The 19,437-nt window shown below is 47.3% G+C and overlaps 1 long non-coding RNA gene across 1 annotated transcript; it reads right to left on the bottom strand.

Moving 5' to 3' along the window:
* Nucleotides 1–12,952: 12,952 nt before the first annotated feature.
* On the bottom strand, nucleotides 12,953–17,839 carry LOC142590948 (uncharacterized). The gene is made up of 2 exons (XR_012830285.1): nucleotides 17,640–17,839; nucleotides 12,953–13,139 (listed from the first exon to the last, which is right to left on the bottom strand). It is a non-coding gene; the product is annotated as an uncharacterized LOC142590948 (long non-coding RNA).
* Nucleotides 17,840–19,437: the final 1,598 nt, after the last annotated feature.

Raw genomic sequence — 19,437 nt, 5'->3', positions numbered from 1 at the left:
TACATACGTAATAAGATGAATATCTTTCTCCAGAGCGCCAATAGAGTATTCCTAGTATTTCAATGACGCCAGTATCTAGTTTGTTTACTTGCTATATTTGAACAAACAGTTTTTGCAAGAAATGAGAAAGATTGAGAGGTGCAGAGCAAAGTGGCTCTCACTTGATCAGATAGAAATGGCGTCAATTCTTCATCTGCCAGAACCCTTTATGAAACCGTGTTCTTCATCCCAGCCCGATAAACTCGGGTCGCATCGTACGTTTTGTTAGTTTATTTTTTAATTTCTTTCCCACACGTGTGCTACATGACGTTGCTGACGAGATGTGAAAATATTGCCCCAGTATGGAGGATGTGCAGCGCTCCCATGTGACTATTATTACTCAGTACGGATTTCTGGCGAGCGCTTTTCATGAGCGCCAAACATATCTGAAATGTCAACTGCCCTGTTTCACAATGAAAAACGCACAAGTCTCGAGAGATAAATTGCGCAGCGTAAACTCCGAGTGTATGGCAGTTTCTTTCTTTATCGATCTCTGTGCAAGGACAAACTTCTTTATTCAGTGCTAAAATGTAAAAATTATATTCACCGAACATTTCTGATCATACACACGTATGACAAGGGCGATAAAATTGACGATTTGGCTACTTAGAGACGTCAGCTACCGCGTGCGGCAAACACGATCCAGCAGATCTCCACAGCCACTACAGCTATGAATAAAAGTATTTGTTAGTGTATCGCATGGCACCACACTAGCCTGTATGATGCAGGGTTAAATGCCAGAAACTAAAAGAACACGAATGTTTGGAAGAAAGGAAATGAGTGGTAGTGGCAATTCAACCTCATCGGAAACAGGTTAAGATAATTTTATTTTGGCAAACGATGTTACTACACGACAGTTTGCGCTCTTCCGTCTACTTCACGTTTACCAACATTCGCGTAGTTATGGTCCACTTTTGCGAAAAGCTCCTTGCTCTGGAACAGTACAGATGGTGTGCCAAATGTGGTGCCGGATCAATTGATAGCCAAATCATCCTTTAGGAACGAAAATCTTCGTTACTAGGTCCATATGCTAGTTCGCACACATGTTTCTATTAGCAAGCGTAATTTTTAGTGTTTTACCGGTAACCGCATATTTCACCATCAAACAAATGGTAAAATTTATCAATGAGTGCAAGACGAACTTTTCCGCAACAACAATTCTCGTTTACAATATAGGGTACTTTATATCGGTTGACTGTGTTTTCGTTTAGTCTTGCATAACCAGATTTCGTGCGGCATAGGTGCGTACGTTCCGGCACTTACTCGAGTACCAGCGATTTCACTGGAAAGGTCAAAAACCATGTGTAAAACAGCGGAAGCGTTTGATCCGCACATCACAATTTCGGCGATCGAGAAGTGAGCTCGCTGCTTTCACTTCGATCACTGTTACTTGCTTTGCTCGGCAGACGTTCGCCCAATGCACAGTTACTTTCGTGACTTGCGTTGTGACACAGTCGTTGCTGAGCGTCACTGAGACGCCACATCATTTATTTTATTTAGTACATTCTGCAGACGTTTTCGTCAAAGCGGGAGGGCAATATATCGCATACAAACAAAAGAGAACAAATTATGAGAAAGGAAATACAAATTAATACAATTTTTAGTCGCACTGTATTTGTAAACTGTCGTTCCAGCTTGATATTGTTCTGGGAAAAAATTTAAACGTGTCAATTTGAGCATAATAGGGCGTTACTGTGCCCGGATGATGCTGTCTTGTGTGCCGTGGTATTGCAGGTGTTGTGTAAGTTGACGGTTTAATTTCAAGCGTGTTGTTAAGAAGAAGGGAAAGGAATTCAAGCCTTAGCAGCTTTTGGCGTGATTGAAGAGTGGGTATGAAATTTTCTGCCAGAATTTTACAGGGAGAGTCCAGTCTTGCGAATGTATGAAATATAAACCTACCTGCCTTTCTTTGTATTTTTTCAAGACGCGCGATATTTGACATAGTGTAAGGATCGCATGATCTACATGCGTATTCTAACTTTGGTCTGTTGTACACTTTTGTACTCTATTGTACATCGCCATTACAAATTTAGTCGATGATAAATGGTAATGGTCAAACCCGTGCAGGGTAAGGCGCGAGACATTCTATAAGAATATTTCGACAGGCGTATGAAATCGATATCCTCAGTGAGGAGCCAGAATTGGTGATCGGTAGTCAGCTCCTAGAAGATGTGACAGAATATGTCATTCTTGGCTGATTAGCCAGCGGCAACCGTGATAACGAAAGCACAAAAAATACAAAGGAACTACATTGGGGCTAGTTCATACGGCGAGTAGCGTACACTTATACTTGAAAGTAGATGCGGAGAATCATTGAAATTTACCACGGCTCATACACGGGCCAGAAACTGAGGCTGTACGAAAGACGATACAGAATAACTTCAGTCACTCTCCCATAGAATTAAGTTTATGCGTTACACTAATGTGCAGACAGCCTCCATATGGGGCCGCACATCCCAGTGCCAATCCACATGAGCTCCGCCTTTATTTAGCTATCAGCAACTCTAAACACACAACAGTATTTTATGTAAGCTATTTCTATTACAATAAGTATTTTAAAACGCGGTAATACATTAAGTGATGCGACCAGAAGGGTCACACTTCATGCAAGACATAACGACCAGCAGTGTAAAGTAAATGTATGGCGTTGTAGGTCGACCTCGTCAACGACACATGCTGGTACCTAATGCAACACCGAGAGGTCCTTTCGTTCTTTCTTTAGTTCCTTATTTCGTCCTTGCTTTCTTTTCTTCGTTCATTCTTTCGTTTCTTCATTCTTATTCAGCAATTGTATATTTGCTTCTTAGGCGGGTATTAGCATAGCCTCATAGAGAACTTGGAGGCTATGGTTCTAGTCATTCCTGATGATATCTTTTGCATCACTGGATGTGACGCGGTTTTTTTTTGGGGGGGGGGGGGGTATTGAGTTATTGCAACGAGTCCCTTAAGGCTTTCGCCTTAAAATGTTCAAATGCAATCAGGTCCCATTTCTGTCGTTCACACAAAACTGTCCCTTTGACAGGTTAGCTGGCAATATTCCGAGAGAACTCAGCAACTCTGACAGGTGGAAGGGTGGCAGGACATCGGTTACACAACTGTAACTGTTCAGAACAAGGTATACATTTATTAGAACGCTTGGTCGCTGTAGATGCTGTTTAGAACGGCGTTATTAAACAGAAGACCTAACAAGGAATGCGAGTTTGTGGGTGAGAGGTAAAAATTAGTTCAACTCAGTCTAGCTGAAGTTATCAAAATATACACTTCTTTCTTAGAAGAGAACAATATTAAATGTTATCTTCCGATGCTTTCTTCAATCCCTTGTCGTCAACCAATCGGTGGAACATCAAGGCCTATATTAAAATAAAAAAAGAATTGCGTCGGAACTGCTCGTAACAGCAGATGCAGGCGAACGTGAGTAAGACAGGGAGTTAGCGAAGGTGGGTTAATTATATCAAACAGCACGCACGATAGAAAGTATATGCGATAAAGCCCGGTCCCACCGTTTTCCAGACTGCCCTTTATGAATGAATAAACCCGGCACTTTTTAAAAAATAGTGCCAGCTGTGCGCCCTGGTCCCTTTGACGTGGCTGCACCTACCTAGCTTCTTCCGCTGTGAAGCAACACTGATAGGCTACCTGTGGCTGGGAGCTGTGCTTAAGAACAATTATTCTGTCGTGCTATAAATAATACAACCTTCAATATAAGAACTTCGCGGAGGAAAAAGCATGATACAACACCTCAGGTGAACTTGACCAGCACCTCTTTTTCAAGAGCGCACGTTGGATCTGTGGTACCTAAAACATCTTAGTGTAAAATAGCGCAGCTTAGTTTTGTCTGGAGCAATCAGTGTGGCAATAAAGCTATTCGCCTTTTAGGGCAGTTTATTACCATAGGCATCTGTATACACCTGAAGCAAATTTTCGCCGTTGCCGTCACCATGAGGTACCATGTGAAGTCCAAGTGTCATATGATCCAGTCACACCGTATGTTCGGGATGCTAGAGATAGTCGAAATAACTACGGCGCTCTGCCACCTCTCCCTATGCATGTGTAATAAAGGAGCGGAGAGATCTGCGTTAACGTGCGGTAACATGATCAAGCGCGCGCCTATAACTATAGGCCGGTTATGGCTGTCCATGGCTATCCGCTAAGCCAAGCGCTTGCGCAACCTGTGCGCCCAGTCTGGCAACTTGTCTGCTGCGGCTAACAAGCCTGGGTGAGCCCAGGTGGCTGATCCCTTCATACGGGCTGTAATCCCACGAGCACAGTGTAGGAAGTCGCGTAATCTCAAGATTCAGAGACGCGTTGAAGTGACCAGTGGCGCGGAGTTTTCGCTCTCCGATGCCGGCACTCTTCATCGTGCCAGAGTTGTGGAAGCAAGTGCTCGCGGTTATCGAGTGATATGTGTTCACATTTGACTGTGCGCACCAGATTCCATACTTGCTGATTTAATTACTAAGCGAATACTTACCCCAATAAAACCGGTATTGGTACGGAGCTTACTTAACGTAGCTTTCTGATTCATTGCTTTCGCTATTGATGTTACCCCCTCCTGGCGAAAGAACGACCTCCTTTAAATGCACAGCCCTGACAGACCAATCGTCGTCCAACTGTGCGTCCTACACTGTGTCCGTGCCGCATTCACTTTCTACGTCTTTTAATCATTCTATTCCTGTTCTCTTTACCACCAGTGTAGGGTCCTAAGCTAAACGCTTGTCATGTTGTCAACCTGATCCTTTCTCTCCGTGCTTTCTCTCTATGTCTCACTGTTCCATTGGGACTTGTGTGAGCGCTTTCAGAGCGAAAGCTCATTCAGTACTTTTCAGTGCTTTTGAAGCAGATCTGGTGGAATTGTTTTTCATCTTCAATTCTCTTTGTTGCTTTATTCATTCTTCGGGATTCTTATTCCTTTATTTCCTACTCCTCTTCCAACGCATCTTCTTTATGTGTTGAGAGGGACTTGTAGCCCTTCTGAAAGCAGTTACAACCCATCTCTTTCTCTTTTACTTACGGTTATTTATCGATTTCACCATAATAGTACTAGTAGTTGAAAAGATTGTAAGTGCAAAGTTTCTCCAAGTGTTTGTGCAGTACCAGTAAAAAATCGTTCACACCCTTTCAGATACATTAGCGCAGTTGTTTCCGCAATACTCTTCATTATGTACAATTCCCTTGTCCTTCCTCGTCTTCCACTGCTGAAAGCTTCTTGGAAGTCCTCTCCTAGTAAGGCAATCAGCGGGTATCTCTCTTTCGTTTGAATTCTCATGTCATCCCCGAAACACAACCTCAGAGGTCATGCAGAACACATCCCTGATGTCTGTCCATGGAAGCGAACATTTCTTAGTTTTAGAGAATGGTGCATTCAAACATAGCACGCGGTATGTAGAATGCCTAGATCTCCTTATTTAAGGTTGCAGTACTACACGTAGTTCTACAATGCCACACTGCCCAGTACACTGTCAAAAGCGTTGTTATTTGCTGCTTTACAATCAGTGTGGTAATTACAACACCTCAACAGGTATTCATTAACACAGTTCCGTGCCTGTGAAACCAGAGGGTAGGGTGGCGTGCCTGCGGGCGAGGGTTACGTACTCTACGGATTGCTATTTCTTTTCCTTTGATTTTTGTTTTCTCAGCCGTTCGCGCAAAAGAACGAAAGAGGAATCGAGGAAGGGCTGGGAGTGACGCTGTCTGCTTGATATTATATCATAGTTACGTTTGCCGCCCACCTGATGGTATTGATACGCGGATGTAGCGGCGGTTTTCTTTTTACCAAAATTGTGCGCAACTCTTCTTATACATACTCAGTATTGAACGAAACACGTTTTAATCCTCAGAAACAAACACAGTGTGCTTCGCGGCTGCCTGTGCGCTGTTTTAGATAATTTATTTTATTTTTTGTAACCCGTCGCGATGAGCCTCACGTGAGTATTCGCGCGAGCGAACGCTGCTCGCACGCAGCGTAGCATAGACAGAATGTGTGGAGCGATAACTTTTCTTTGCCGAACTTCTTGCGTAGCTTCCACAGCGTTCACTGCTATGTATCGAACCGAGTATAGCACTTGCGCTTTCCCTGTGGAACCACAGCCATCGCACCGTCAAACGATGCGTGTCTACCCAAGCCTAATCACAGCCATGTATAGCCACCGACATAGGCACAGCCGTCATACCTGGCTGAACTAAGATTGTTTCCCTAAATATAATAATTACAGCTAAACCACCGGTTAACCAAGTGAAATCGACTTAACCAGGCTGAACCAAGCTTTCGCTTTGCATATCCAGGGTTAGCTGAGCTAAGACGCAGCATATTTTTTATTCCCGTCCTTTATTATGAAGGGAATAAGCAGACGCACATTGGGGGGAGTTCTTTCTTATTGATGTACCTGAAGAGTAAAAACTTCAAATTTTACACTCCGCCATGTGCCGAAACTAACTCATACAATAAATTTGACCGCTACCAGGCGCACACACCAAAACACCACTTATTGAGCAGTGCACGTTGGTGGTAAAGTGATGACTAATATTAAACATTGCGTAGGTACACTTTTGTTAGATTCTGTGTAAGGGACTGTCAGGTAATGCAATGGGCTGTTGTGATCGGCCGTTCATCCCGCGACACCCCTCGGTCACGGCTCGCACGATTATAGGGAACGGGCGGACGGCCTCGTCAAAGTGATCCTCGACAAGGATGAATTATGACCAGCGCGGGAATACCTCGTTGAGGAGAACTTTGAGCAATCAGGAATGATACGGCTGTCACCTGTTAGCACCAGAAATTGGCGTGTCCAAGCCGGATACGCGGTCAGTGCGATGATCAGGTCATCGCCTGTCAGAGTGTGATCGGAGACAGGGAAAAGGCCAACCTACCTCAGGGTTGGTGGGACCTGATGTCACCAGTATCCGGACACCGGATTGGTGCAACCTAATGTAATCGGTCTCCTGACACCGGATTGGGCGAAGCGACTAAACAATGATCAAGCAAGACATAAAAGGAGCTACGGACGGCGGGAGTGTTCGGCGACTACAACTTCGTAAACTTTTAGTATTTTGCAATTTTCTTGTACATATGTAAATATATACATGTTTGTCCAACGTCCTGAATATCGGACCCAGCTTCACGTTCACCTCACTCCTCCACGAGAAAAGAGGATCCCACGTCTTCAAACCCACAGTCGCAACACTGGATGGCAGCGGTGATAGTATGAGCAGCGCTTCGACTTCGGCGTGGTGAGTGCATGAGCTTTCTCCTTGAGAGTTGCCAAGCTTAACGTCGTTTTTCCTGGTAGCAAGGGTATTAGAAGCCTTGTTGAAAGATACCTTGCTTTAACACTTATTTCCTTGAGAAACTTGTCTGCAAAACAGAGGTATCCATGGATTGGAGGAAGTTGTGGAGAACGGACCTATACGCGATATACGGAGAATTAGGGATTGATTGTTGGAAAAAGCTAAAGGAGGCGGAAGTAATCGACGCGATAGAGGCAAGGGGCAGAGATGAAGAGGAGATCGTGGAGGTTTGGGAGGATATTCAGAAACACAGGGAACGCGAACGCAAAAAGGAAGAAGACCAGGGAAAGCCAGAGCAGGATGAACGCGAGTACCAGAGAAAGCGAGAACAGGATGAACGAGAATACTAGAGAAAGCGAGAGCAGGAAGAACGCGCAAGGGGAAAAAGCAGGAGCGAACGCGACAGCGCAGAATGCGGATGGAGCAAATAGACAGGGAACTCCAGTATCTAAGGCACGGTCTAGGCTGCACGTTTTCGAGGACGGCGAAAAGATCGAAATTTTTTTCAATCTTTTGAGAATGTTTGCGCAGAGGTGCAGCGGGACCGTGACTGTTGGTCGGGAGGGTTGTTGGGGGTACTTCCATGTAATGTGTCCTGTTGCTTGGCTCGCCTTTCGACAAAAGCTTCCGCAATTACGATAAAGCTAAGAGTGAGCAATTCCGGCAGTATGGCATTCCTGCTGAGCGTGTGAGGGAAAGCTCGAATGGCGAGTGCAGAATTTCTGCTTTCGAAGAGACTAAGGTTGCGCCAGTAAACGATGAGCACGAAAAGTGCGAGGTGGCGAAGTCCTCAGAGACAGAGCGCGTCGCGAGCGAGGCTGTTGCCGGTATACAAAGAAGGGCCATCCCGGAAGGCGTCTCTTGCGAGGACGAGGCTTGTTCCAGTAGCAATGAGAAGGTTAAGGAGGCGCTGGAGACCTTCCTCGTATCCGAGCACTTGGGCGACTTTCCGGAATCGGCTAGGATAGATCAAGATACAGTAGCGGCCGAGCCAAGAAAAGACCCGACGCAATAGAACGGAGCGGAGATAGCTCAGGATTCCAGCATTTGTGACTGCGCAATGCAGTCGTACGCCGAAAGTGAGCAAGCAGCCATCCCGGAGAGCCCTCCTTGAGGGAACAAGGCTTGCCCAGCAACCCTATGAGGGTCAGTGAAGGGCTGGATACTTTCCTCGTGCCCTAGCACTTGAGCGACTCTTTGGCATTGCCGAAAATAGAGAGCGAAGTGCAGGCAGTGGCGATCCGGAAGGGCGTTTCTTGCGCGGACGAAGCTTGTTTCAGTAGCCCTAACAGTGTAAAGGAGGCGCTGAAAACCTTCCTCGCCCCACCGCACTTGAGCGATGTTCCAGAATCGCCAAATTGAGTGAATGCCATGGCAATCAGGCAGGGCCGGAACGCTACGCTCGAGGGCTCTAGTGGCATATTCGGTGACCAAGTAGCAGCGGAAAATTGGTTCAGGCGACGGAGGTTCAAACGAGCGAAGTATTCGGTGCCTCGAAAACACGCGAAAGACGGCCACATCGCCGCGCGTGAAACAAAGAGACAGGCCGCGCGCACAGCCGAAAAGGTTTCGTTGTGGCCATTCAGGAAACGGAGGCGTCGCCAAAGGGGGTTGATAAAGACAGGAGAGAGCGCGTCTCTCCAAGTACGGGTGCGGCGGAAAAGTTCAGCTGGGCTGAGACATGTGCGTCGGAACTGGGTCGGTCGAGCGGCCACTAAGGTGGAATGGGCCGCGAGAGCGAGGACGAAGCGAGAATGGCTATTCCTGCGTTTACGGCCTCCCTCAAGGACGAGACAGCAAACACATGGAGTGACGGGTCACGACAGAGAAAAGTGTAGGTCCCGCGCTTCTTGTGCTCAGCGTGGCCCAAAGGCTGTCAGTCGGCGATCCATTCGAGTGCGCATTAAGAGAGAGTAATTGTAATTTTAGCGCTTGTATAAGTTTTTTTGTTATTGTTGCTTCTCTTTGTAATTCGTACGCGATGCATTTTTTGTTAGTTATTAATAACGTTCTTCCTTTCATTTTATTAGTTCGCGTGAGGAAAGCAACATTTAATGGGTTTTTGCGCGCAGTAAGAGTATAGAATTTGTTTTTTTAGGTTTTAACTACCACTCTGAATTATTTAGTTTAAAACAACGCGGTCAGCAGAGTCTAGTACGTTTCGTTTTAGAGGCGCTTGCACTGGCACGTGGCACTGACCGGACGAGTAACTCAGCACGCGGCACTGATCCCTTTGTCCATTTCAATCGCTGTGACGAATCCCGTGGCTCAAAAGGGCGCCTTTTTCTTTCGTTTTCGCGACTTGTAAATTACGAGCTACGTGGAATTTTTAGTTCGGACGGGCGGGGTTGAAGACATGGGACACGTTGACAGGAAGGATCCCCGTTCTTCGAATTTCAACCTCGCCGTACCATGACCAAACTGACAGCGGTTTTGGGGCCGTTCGATGGGGAGGGACAAAGGTTGTTGAAACTAGTCGCCTCATTAGTTATGCCGTTTGTTAGTAGTTTATTCTTTGATAAGGAACATAACGAGTCTTTTTGTCTGTCCTGTTCTAAGCGATCTCCAACTGTTTGTCGTTTGCTTAAGCGCTGCGTGAGTTGCGCCTTCTTTCATACGCGATAGAAAGGAAATTGAATAAAGTGTTAATCACACAAACACTTCAACTTTGTTTAGGGTCTGAAATTTAATTTACTAATTAATTTGTTCAGGTGAGTTTGCACGGTGCTCCTCTATGGCTGCCTTTCTAGCGCTCGCCGGTTCTGACCTCGGGATTAATAAAGGGAGAGGAAGGATTACCCGGCATATCTCGGAGGGGGTTTGGGCGCTTGCTTTGTCGCTGCTCGGGCGCTGTGCGGGCTTGGTCACTAAAATGCCAGTTCCGTGCCTACGACCTGTAGTCAGCGCTCCTCTCCAAGATGGCTATTGGACGTGACTTTTCCGGCGAACCCGAGACTTCGAGTCGGTGCTGCGCCTGCTGAGCGGCCAAGGGCTCTTCAAGGGGCACCGATGAACTGCCCCCTTTCAAACCCTCATCCTAGTGGTGGACGGGCTGCTGTGATTGGCCGTTCACTCCGTGACACCCCTCGGTCACGGCTTGCACGATTATGACGAACGGGTCAATGGCCTCGTCGAAATGGTTCTCAACTCAGATGAATTATGACCAGCGCGGGATACCCCCTTCAGGCGAGGATTGAGCAATTAGCAATGATACGGCTGTCGCCTGTCAGCAGCGAAAACTGGCGTGTCCAAGCCGGAGACGCGGTCAGTGCCATGATCCGTCGATCACCTGTCAGAGTACGATCGATGTCAGCGAAAAGGGCGACCTACCTCCGGATTGGTGGGACCTGATGTCGTCGGCCTCCTGACACCGGCTTTGTGCGACCTGATGACATCGGCTCCCTGACACCAGACTGGGGGACGTTACTAAACAATTAACACCAAGGCATAAAAGGAGCTGCGGACGGTGCGAGTGTTCGGCGACTACAACTTCATCAGCAACTTTTCCGTATTACTTTGCAATTTTCTTGTTCTTATGTATACATCTACGTGTTTGTCCAACGTCCTGAATATCCAACCCATCCTCACGTTCACCTCACTCCTCCACGAGGAAAGAGGATCCCACGTCTTCGAACCCCGTGTCGCAACAGGGGGGTGTTGTAGTGGAGCTCCTTACGCATCCACCTATTACATAGATGCTGAGACTACAGCTCATTTAAGACGACGGTTTGGCTACGTTTACTCCCACTTACCTTAACACAGCAACTGATTACGCACTTGTTGAGTAATCCGGCGTGTTTGCTCAGTGGCTATGGTGTTGGGCTGCTGAGCACGGAGGTCGCGGGATTGAATCGTGGCCATGGCGGCCGCATTTCAATTGGGGCGAGATGCGAAAACATCCGCGTACTTTGATTTAGGCGCACGGTACAGAACCCCCGGTGGTCGAAATTTCCGGAGACCGTCTCTACGGCGTGCCTCATAAACAAAAACTGGTTATGTCACGTAAAACCCCATAATTTTTAACACTGTTGAGGAAGTATCATTTAGCACGACAATTTGGCTACTTTTACGTCCAATAACCGCAGCAGCCAATTTCTTGCCTACCATGTTTGCAGGAGTTTCTTCATGTGGTCAGCAGGTGTCTGACTACACAGGAGGCCCACCCAGGTCACGCTGCATTGCCTCATTTGCGGTTTTACCATATTGGTCTAATGCCTATAATTCTGTGAGCCTCTAATAACCTTCCATCCCCGTAGAGAGAACTTATTTGAAGCAAAGAACGGCGATCCCAAATGTAAGTGCTCGCGCCATTACTCCTTGCACATCCATTGGCCGAATTCATCTTAATTGGTATGTGGCTGTGGGTATAGCGCCAAGCAGACAGAACGAACAGAAGTGGACGCGAACCGCGGTGACTAAAAAAAAAACTACTACCTGACTGGCCTACTTCGCGCTGTACTCATATTCAGCAACAACCAGCAAGCGCAACTTCGTATACTTTTGGTCTCTAGCTTTGCCTAAAGCAAGGTTACGCTCCCATTTCTTTAAAACTGAGTGCTTTTGTGGCTGTTTCGTTTAAGCAGGCACTCAAGTGCCACCTAGATTTTTTTCACTCACGCTGCAGCTTCCTGTTCAAGGAGAAACGTGTCACTTGGCCTGAAAAAAAGCCGGCATAGACAAGTGAAAGTGCACTTCCATTTGCATGCTTTCCAATTCATTACCTCATTATGACCACCCTGAACAAATCCTCGCTACTGGTGTCACTCCCAGCTTGCTAACTTTACTCAGAATTTCCGTGCACGACATTTCTTTACTAACTACAACATTCCTCTCTGACCTGAAAAGATATTGGTTTAAGTGGAGAGTGAACGCAGTTTTAAGGTATAATTTTCCTCGAAAAGAAGTAGTGAACGATAGCGCGAAGCCATCGCCTCGACACAATACTTACACGCCTGTATATTTTAGACAGCTATCCAATTATTAAAGCGAAAGCTCACTATGCCATGTCTCCCAAGGTCATTAATCGCGTCGCAATGACCTTGAGCCGCCGGAGCGCGTGTGGCCGGTGTGACGTCACGCCACGTGATACACTGCGGAGAGGCGTCGCAGCTGCGCTCGTTCTCAGCCTCTCCGCTGCGGTAGCAGGTCACTAGGTGAGGGTTAAAGGGCTAAATATAACGCTACATACCGCGAGTGCGCGTGCACGTTACTTCACGTTGGCGAGAACAACGTCTGTAACTCGAGCGATAGTTCGGCGCTCTGCACAGCCAACGTAACCGGACGCGGCCAACGCGCTCCGACACGCCCGGTGTCGAGCGACGATCGCCCGCGGGCCGATTACGTCGGACTTTACACGCGAACGTCTCCTTCGCCGGCGCTTGGTAGCTCAGTCTCGCCATGGATGAAGCACGACCCGGAGGGACTGCGCCGGCTCATCGCCGCAGGCGCCAGGCTGAGTCGTAACACCCTGCCGATAGAGCGGGCCAGGAAGAAGCACTGAAGAACCATGTCTAACCATGCCTAACAGCGCTTTCGCTCGCAAAACAAGGTTCAAGCCACGTTGAACCCCACACAAGTATTCCAGATATTCGTTGTCCACATTTTCAGAAATTGGGTGCGAATGCTAAGGTCGTGGCACAGTCACTGCAAAATTATGCAGTGCATAAAGCTATTTATTTTCCAAGGACAGTTTCAAACACGCAACACGAATGTTTTATATCATTCTTCTTTTTGACTTCAACTATGTTGCGCAGCATTGCGCAGTAAGCGTCCAGAAGAACTTCAGTCCTCTCATCCATACGATTTATAGTTTGAGCCTGCGAAAGAGTAAGCTGTGTGTTAACATCTCGGTAAATGCTTCAGTATCTACAGAAATAATAGGCCTTGAAAACAATGCGCAATGCGAAGCACGTGTCGTTCTGCGATAAATCATGTAGACATTTCTATTCGCCAGTTTGCGGGTTCTTATAAACTAATTCTAAAATAAACAAAGGACACGTATACAAAAACAGTTTCTCAAGTTGGCCTATACGATAGAATAAGGCAGAAAAGCAATGGCACAGAACAGTAATAAAATCCAATAAATATTCACACCTCGTTAGGGAAGGTGGGTTAAAGTAAACAATATCACCCTTGCTCTCTCTCTCTCGGAAGCCTGCGCTATCCGCACGTTCTTAGTCCGCGCAAGCTCTCGCCTGCGTTTTAACTGCGCGTCGGTAAGGCCAAATCAGAATGTGCCAAGCGTCTCAACGCGCTCGCTTGCCCGTGCGGAGTCCTTACACGAAGGACTGCTCAGCGGCGGTCAATTGCAGATTGATGCTTTCGCATTCGCAACTAATACGAAGTGCTTAGGTCTCCTCGAATTTTATTGAGATAGCAAATATATGGACATTCCTGGCGCATTTCGGCCGTCGCCGTGACGTTTCGTATAAAGTTCAAGGGAGGTAAAACCGGCGCCGCGTGCCGCATGCTGTATGTGCGAGTGTAAGCTTGCGAGGGGCAGCCTGCGAACGCGATCCAATCTCTCGTGCGCGAGCGAGGAACTCGGGTCGAAAGCGTGCCCTCTGCTGTCGCGCACGAGGAGGGGGGTTATGTGAGGGAGGAGGGGTGTTTTTCTCTGGCGACTGCTAGGGTGCCTCGAGGACCTCCGCGTTCACAACTCCGTATGGAGCGGAGACAACCACGACGTCTACTACAACGTTGGGCAGGCGATTGGCGGACGCCGTAGTAGACGCCGTTGGCGGACCCTGTAGGGACGCGTTCCCGGCGCTCGTGCCTCTTGAACGCGATCTGAGACGTGGCCAAAGTGCACGTCCGTGCGGGCTTCGTCTTAAAAGCGATGTGCGATGTTTTCAGAGTGCGTGTAGTGACGGTAGCTTCGTATTGTGCTTGGGAAAATTCATTTGCGTTGAATCTATAGATGCTCGAAGGGCGATTTGCTGGCGGCCGCCGCTATTCCTCCCTCCAGCATTTTGATAGTGAGTTTCCGCGCTCATCGAGCGAGATGTGTTCATATTTACCTGTGCTCACGTGACTCCGTGCTTCTCAATTTAGTTAAAACACGTCGGCGGGCTAGTCTACTTGAATCTATGACAGAATGTGTGCGCGACTGAACAAGGATGTAGAAAGAAGCAGACACACAAAGACAGCGCTGTCTCTGAGGGTGTGTTTCTTCCTATGTGTTCGTTAAGCCACGCTTACATATTCTATCCCTGTTAAGTTAGCAAGTACGCGAATGTTTACGAATTTATACGGCCGATAAAGCTAGTATGCTTATTTCGCACATGTATCCACTAATTTGCTATCGCAATCGTTGCTTCGCCTTGCGGGCGAAACTTCGACTTTATTTGTTGCAGCTTTTAAATGCGTAAGTGTTTCTATGGTTGTCCATTATTAAAACTGCCCCTGCACACCGCTTTCGCGTAAGAGCCTCGCTTTCAAGGTAGATCCAGCCAGCTGTGGAAGAAGGCGACGACGATCTTGCGAGTGGCACGAGTGCGTCTCTCTCACCACGTGACATGTGCAATCAGGCACGCACCACAACTGTGGAGGAGCCGTGGCTTCGGATCGGAACGCCATCAGCGTAACTGGCGCCGCCACCTGCAGTAGTTTGCTTGCCTCATGAGTTCACGTTGCACCGCCTTCCGCAGCAGTTCGTTTCGCTGCAGTGCTGTCGCAGTTACCGTAATGACGCCAAGAGGACCACAGCCGCTTAGTGAAGAAGAATGAAAACGTAGTAATGCAGAGTATCAGCGTAAATACACATTACGCAAGAAACAAATGAAATACGCTGCGCAGACGGGGTAACAACAGCAATACGCTGCCGACAGCAACAAACAAGGGGAAGGACGCAGGCCGAAGCAGCCCGATACCGACGTTCCAGGGAAAGCTGCACACAGGTGCTTGATTTCTTACATCTCCCTCGTCATTTCACCCAACGTCCGCATCCGCTGCGGGCTGTCTATAACACCAGTGAACATTGCTTCTGCTCGCCTCTTCTATGTCGTCTTGGGCTGGTCGCACTTCACAGTTCGGTGTCGAAACCGCGCTTCCACGTTTCACGATTTTTTACGGTCGTTCTCGCAATTATACCAAACACACTAGCGCGCGACCACTCAACACCGCGTCGTTACTACGAATGCTTCAGATAACTCCCTGAGGATATTCTACGTACAATATTTTTTTTCATGGATTTGTTACCAATTGACTGGGACTTATATATCACTCATTCTTATGCAGAAAAAAGGGCAGAACGTTCAGAATAAAACTTCGCGCTATGCAGGTGTGCAGAGATGGACCGCAGAAACATTAGAACTCAGCTCACTTTGATCCAGCGAAGCCGATAATGCCCGCCATACAACAAAAAAAGACGCCACACCATCGTTTGCACAAGAACGATTGCGTTCTCTTAGTACTACGACTAAGAACGAGAGATCAACAGAATATAAAACAAAAGTGTTTAATTTTTTTACAGTCTAACCAAATTCAGTAATACGAGCGCAAAAGAAGCAACAGTGATAATATAATTGAGAGATTTCTGGCGACATTTCTTGCAGTGTGCTACAAAACAGGGGCTTATTGCTCGACAGTAAACTTGGCAAAACATTTTACCATGTACTATAGCAAACAAATTTTCTCTGTCAGGGATACGGGCGCAACGACGAAGTTTTGTGCGAAATGGCACCTTACGCTTCATGGTTATATGGGAGAAAGTGTCTCCGAAGTTTCGCTAAGCGCGCTTTTCGTGCGCGATGCCAGGAATGCTTTCAACCATCTGATCCGACGCGTCTGACGCTAAGTCACGAGAAATATTGCAATAATGATAGTGTCGTGAAAGTGGTAGCTCGAGAGTTTTCGTCTACATTAAAACTTGTCTTTGGTCTGCAAGGTTCGCCACCTTGACTGAGTATCATTACGAGCAAATGCAATCGCCCCTGAAATCTGCTGCACACTTCTCTTAAAGAATCCGGGTGTTTCACGAACCAAAACTATGATCAAATTACGAGGCACGTGGTAACTGGGGACTCCAAAATGATTTTCACCACCTGAAATTGCCTAGCGTGCACCCAAATTAGGTTACATTGAAGGTTTCGCAATTCACGCACCTGAATGTAGCCGCCACAGGTGACATGGAAACATCTTATGACACCTGATTAGCACCGTAGAAACGAGTTTCCTGCGGGGCATGTGTTCATCCAAGCATCGCTCTCGCGCTTCGTTCTGTACAAGATGCGACATCTAGTGTCGACGGCGTCGAGTCTGCGCGTGGCGTGTGTTAACATATATTCAAACAAATTTATACGACGCGAGGTGCATTCCGCCCTGCGTCAGATAAACTTTAAATGGCTGGTTTGCCACTAAAGAGCGGCACATAGCCAGCGGCACACGTTGGCGTCCAAGAGGTTCAATCAAATTAGGCACACACGCAACGGCAACTACCGAACGAAAGTAACGAAAGTTGTCGCAAAACAGGGAACCCCATTGCCTCAGCACGGAAGCACCCTTCCTCTACCTATCAAACCATGGACTACCCAGTGACCCAATTGCGGGAAAGCTGTCTGATAGAGATGGAGGGAAGCAACCACCGGAATGTGCGTGAAGTATCCTAAACATTGTACTAGTATTATTACCACAAGATAAGTTGTGAAGGTGATGAGAGAAATTACTTCGAAATTGATAGGAGCACTACGTAACCGAAAGAGTGAGTATAGGGCCGCAGACAATCTCATGACGAATGTAGACGTTACTGTCATAAGCTTTGAAGCAACTACAGCGCACTTTAGTGTACTATAATGTAGCATTACGTCATGCGTGAGGTGTGTAAGCCGCTGCGTTGCTCTTTCTTGCATTTTACTAGACACGCTCTGCTAGAATGCCTAAGCACATAGGACACGGGTTCATTTCGCAAATTTTGAAGAGTATTTATGTTCATTGAAGAGCGGCACTTACACCGTGGCACATAGGCAATGACCCATGTAGGCGTGAAACTGGTTCACTATTCAGTGCCACATACCGGCTCATACAAGTTGGCATCAAAGAAATTCAATGACGAGTGGCACACACCCAGTGACTGAAGTTTGTGTGAAGTTCATTTAAGTGGGGCACATAGCCAATGCCTGCCAGCTTGTTGTCCAAGTTTATGTAACGGTTGGCTTTGAATCCTGTTTCTACAGCACAGCTGCTCGATGTACTACTTAGAATATCATGAACTACGCACTGACCCAAGTTGTCCGGAAAGCACTAAGCGAGAAAGACGGCCAGGCCGTTCAGTGTTTGTTAAATGTCATACGAATGCTAATTGCATTGAAAATGCTTACGTGTAGTTGTCCGTCTTGTAGTCGTAGTAACAACAATTTTTGGTTGGTTGTTACGTCGTACGCCAGAATTCGACAACGCTCTCCAGTTAAAACTTGCAAGAGCATATGTGGGACCCCCCAGCTGTAACGGGGACAAAAGGAAAAATGTGGCTAGAGCAACGACAATAAACCGGTTGCAAACCATGTTCCCAGTCTCTAGGTACAGGAGCTTCGCACCTACACCTTCGATTCAAATACTTTTATACTGGTTTGGGACAATGAAACTCTAAAAGCAAGCGTTCTTTAGAATTTTGCTGCTGTTCTTCTCATTGCTAACGAGAGAGCTGCGGACATGCTTCCAGATAATGTTTTTGGACATTCTCAACACTGCCTTTTGTTTCAAGGAAACGATGACCATTGGATTTTGGAGTAGCAACATCTTCGGGAGAGGAGGGTATCTGCCAGTATAACAATGCCCATTCGAGACACATTTCCAGAGCTGCACACCGCAAGAAGAATTCAAAGCTTGCTTTAGGGCTTGCAGCAGCGTTGTGTATTGCCCATAACAGGTCAAATAACAAAGCTTATACCTGTCTGGCGTAAAGAAACGAAAGATGAGTGGGCATTCTAACACTTGAGCATCTTTGCTCGATACCTCTGCTGCTGGATTTGTCTGGCAAAAACTGCCTCTACGGAGCACCTCCATGCCCTGGAGTTTGATCGTTTGACATTCTTATGTAAATTCCATGCTGTATTTGAGACAGCTTACGGATAATGCATTGGCCTGGGTCGATGCAAGATACCCGGCCAGAGGTCCACATACGCGGTAGCCAACGCAAGCTCTCTCCTTCATTCTCGTCTCGTTCACGACATGTGAGCATAAATTGTCATTACGTCTTAGTATTGACAATGAAGTGATTAATTTTTGAAGGCTTTTGTCCGCGATGCGCTGCCTCCTGCATCCAACGCGAACTAAGCCGCGAAAACGGCGCTTGGTTGACTCTGTCCCGTCACAGATGGCTTAGAGTGGCCTGGGCTGGCGCGCGCGCCCGCCCGCGCCACTGGGAGCTGGACGAACGCCCCCCCCCCCCTACCCCCCACCCCCCGCCCCGCAGTCCTCCCTACCCACGGTGGACCTTGTCCCCGTCGCAAATGGCTTTCAAAATACTGCCGTCAGCCCACCTAGAGTAGAACGCGCCCCCCTCCTCCTACCTTCCGCGCACTCTCTTGCGCGCGAGGAAAGATGGCGTGCTTCCTCCCAGCTTTCCGTCATTTCATTTTGTTCACGGGATTGAGCTACGATTGCTGGCTCACCCTCGCACGTTTTCAGTCGTGCACGTAGCCCGCGGCACATTGCGGCAATTTTATCACCCTAGGACTTTATGCGGAACCTCACGGTGATGGCGACACTGACACCGACGGCAGAAATACGCTTGGAGTGTCCATATAATTGCTATCACAGTAAATATTATCAGTTATCTTAGGCGAATGAGGCTGTGCAATACAACATTCTTCGCATTCATCCACATTTTCTCTGAAATGTTATTGCAGTGCAATTAGCTTGCTACATTGCCTATATCAAATATTCATTCTTTAAGTACTCGTTTTATGGCACAAGGTTGATGAACAAGCTGTAGAGGGTGTTGAACATAGGAAATCGAGCTGTTGTCATGACGCTATCTACGTGGCTCTTTTTCTGGGCTTCAAATAAAGTGCTCGAAATAAAAAAAAAATAACCCGACCTAATTGCACCCTTCCGGGTCTGCTTTCCAGCTCTCTCAATTTGGGTGACGATGACGATGATGCGGGGGTATAAGGG

Source organism: Dermacentor variabilis, chromosome 8 (assembly GCF_050947875.1).
Source record: "Dermacentor variabilis isolate Ectoservices chromosome 8, ASM5094787v1, whole genome shotgun sequence".
Classification (NCBI taxonomy): domain Eukaryota; kingdom Metazoa; phylum Arthropoda; class Arachnida; order Ixodida; family Ixodidae; genus Dermacentor; species Dermacentor variabilis.
Note: the sequence above shows the minus strand (reverse complement) of the source record. Positions and strands in the feature narration are given on the sequence as shown.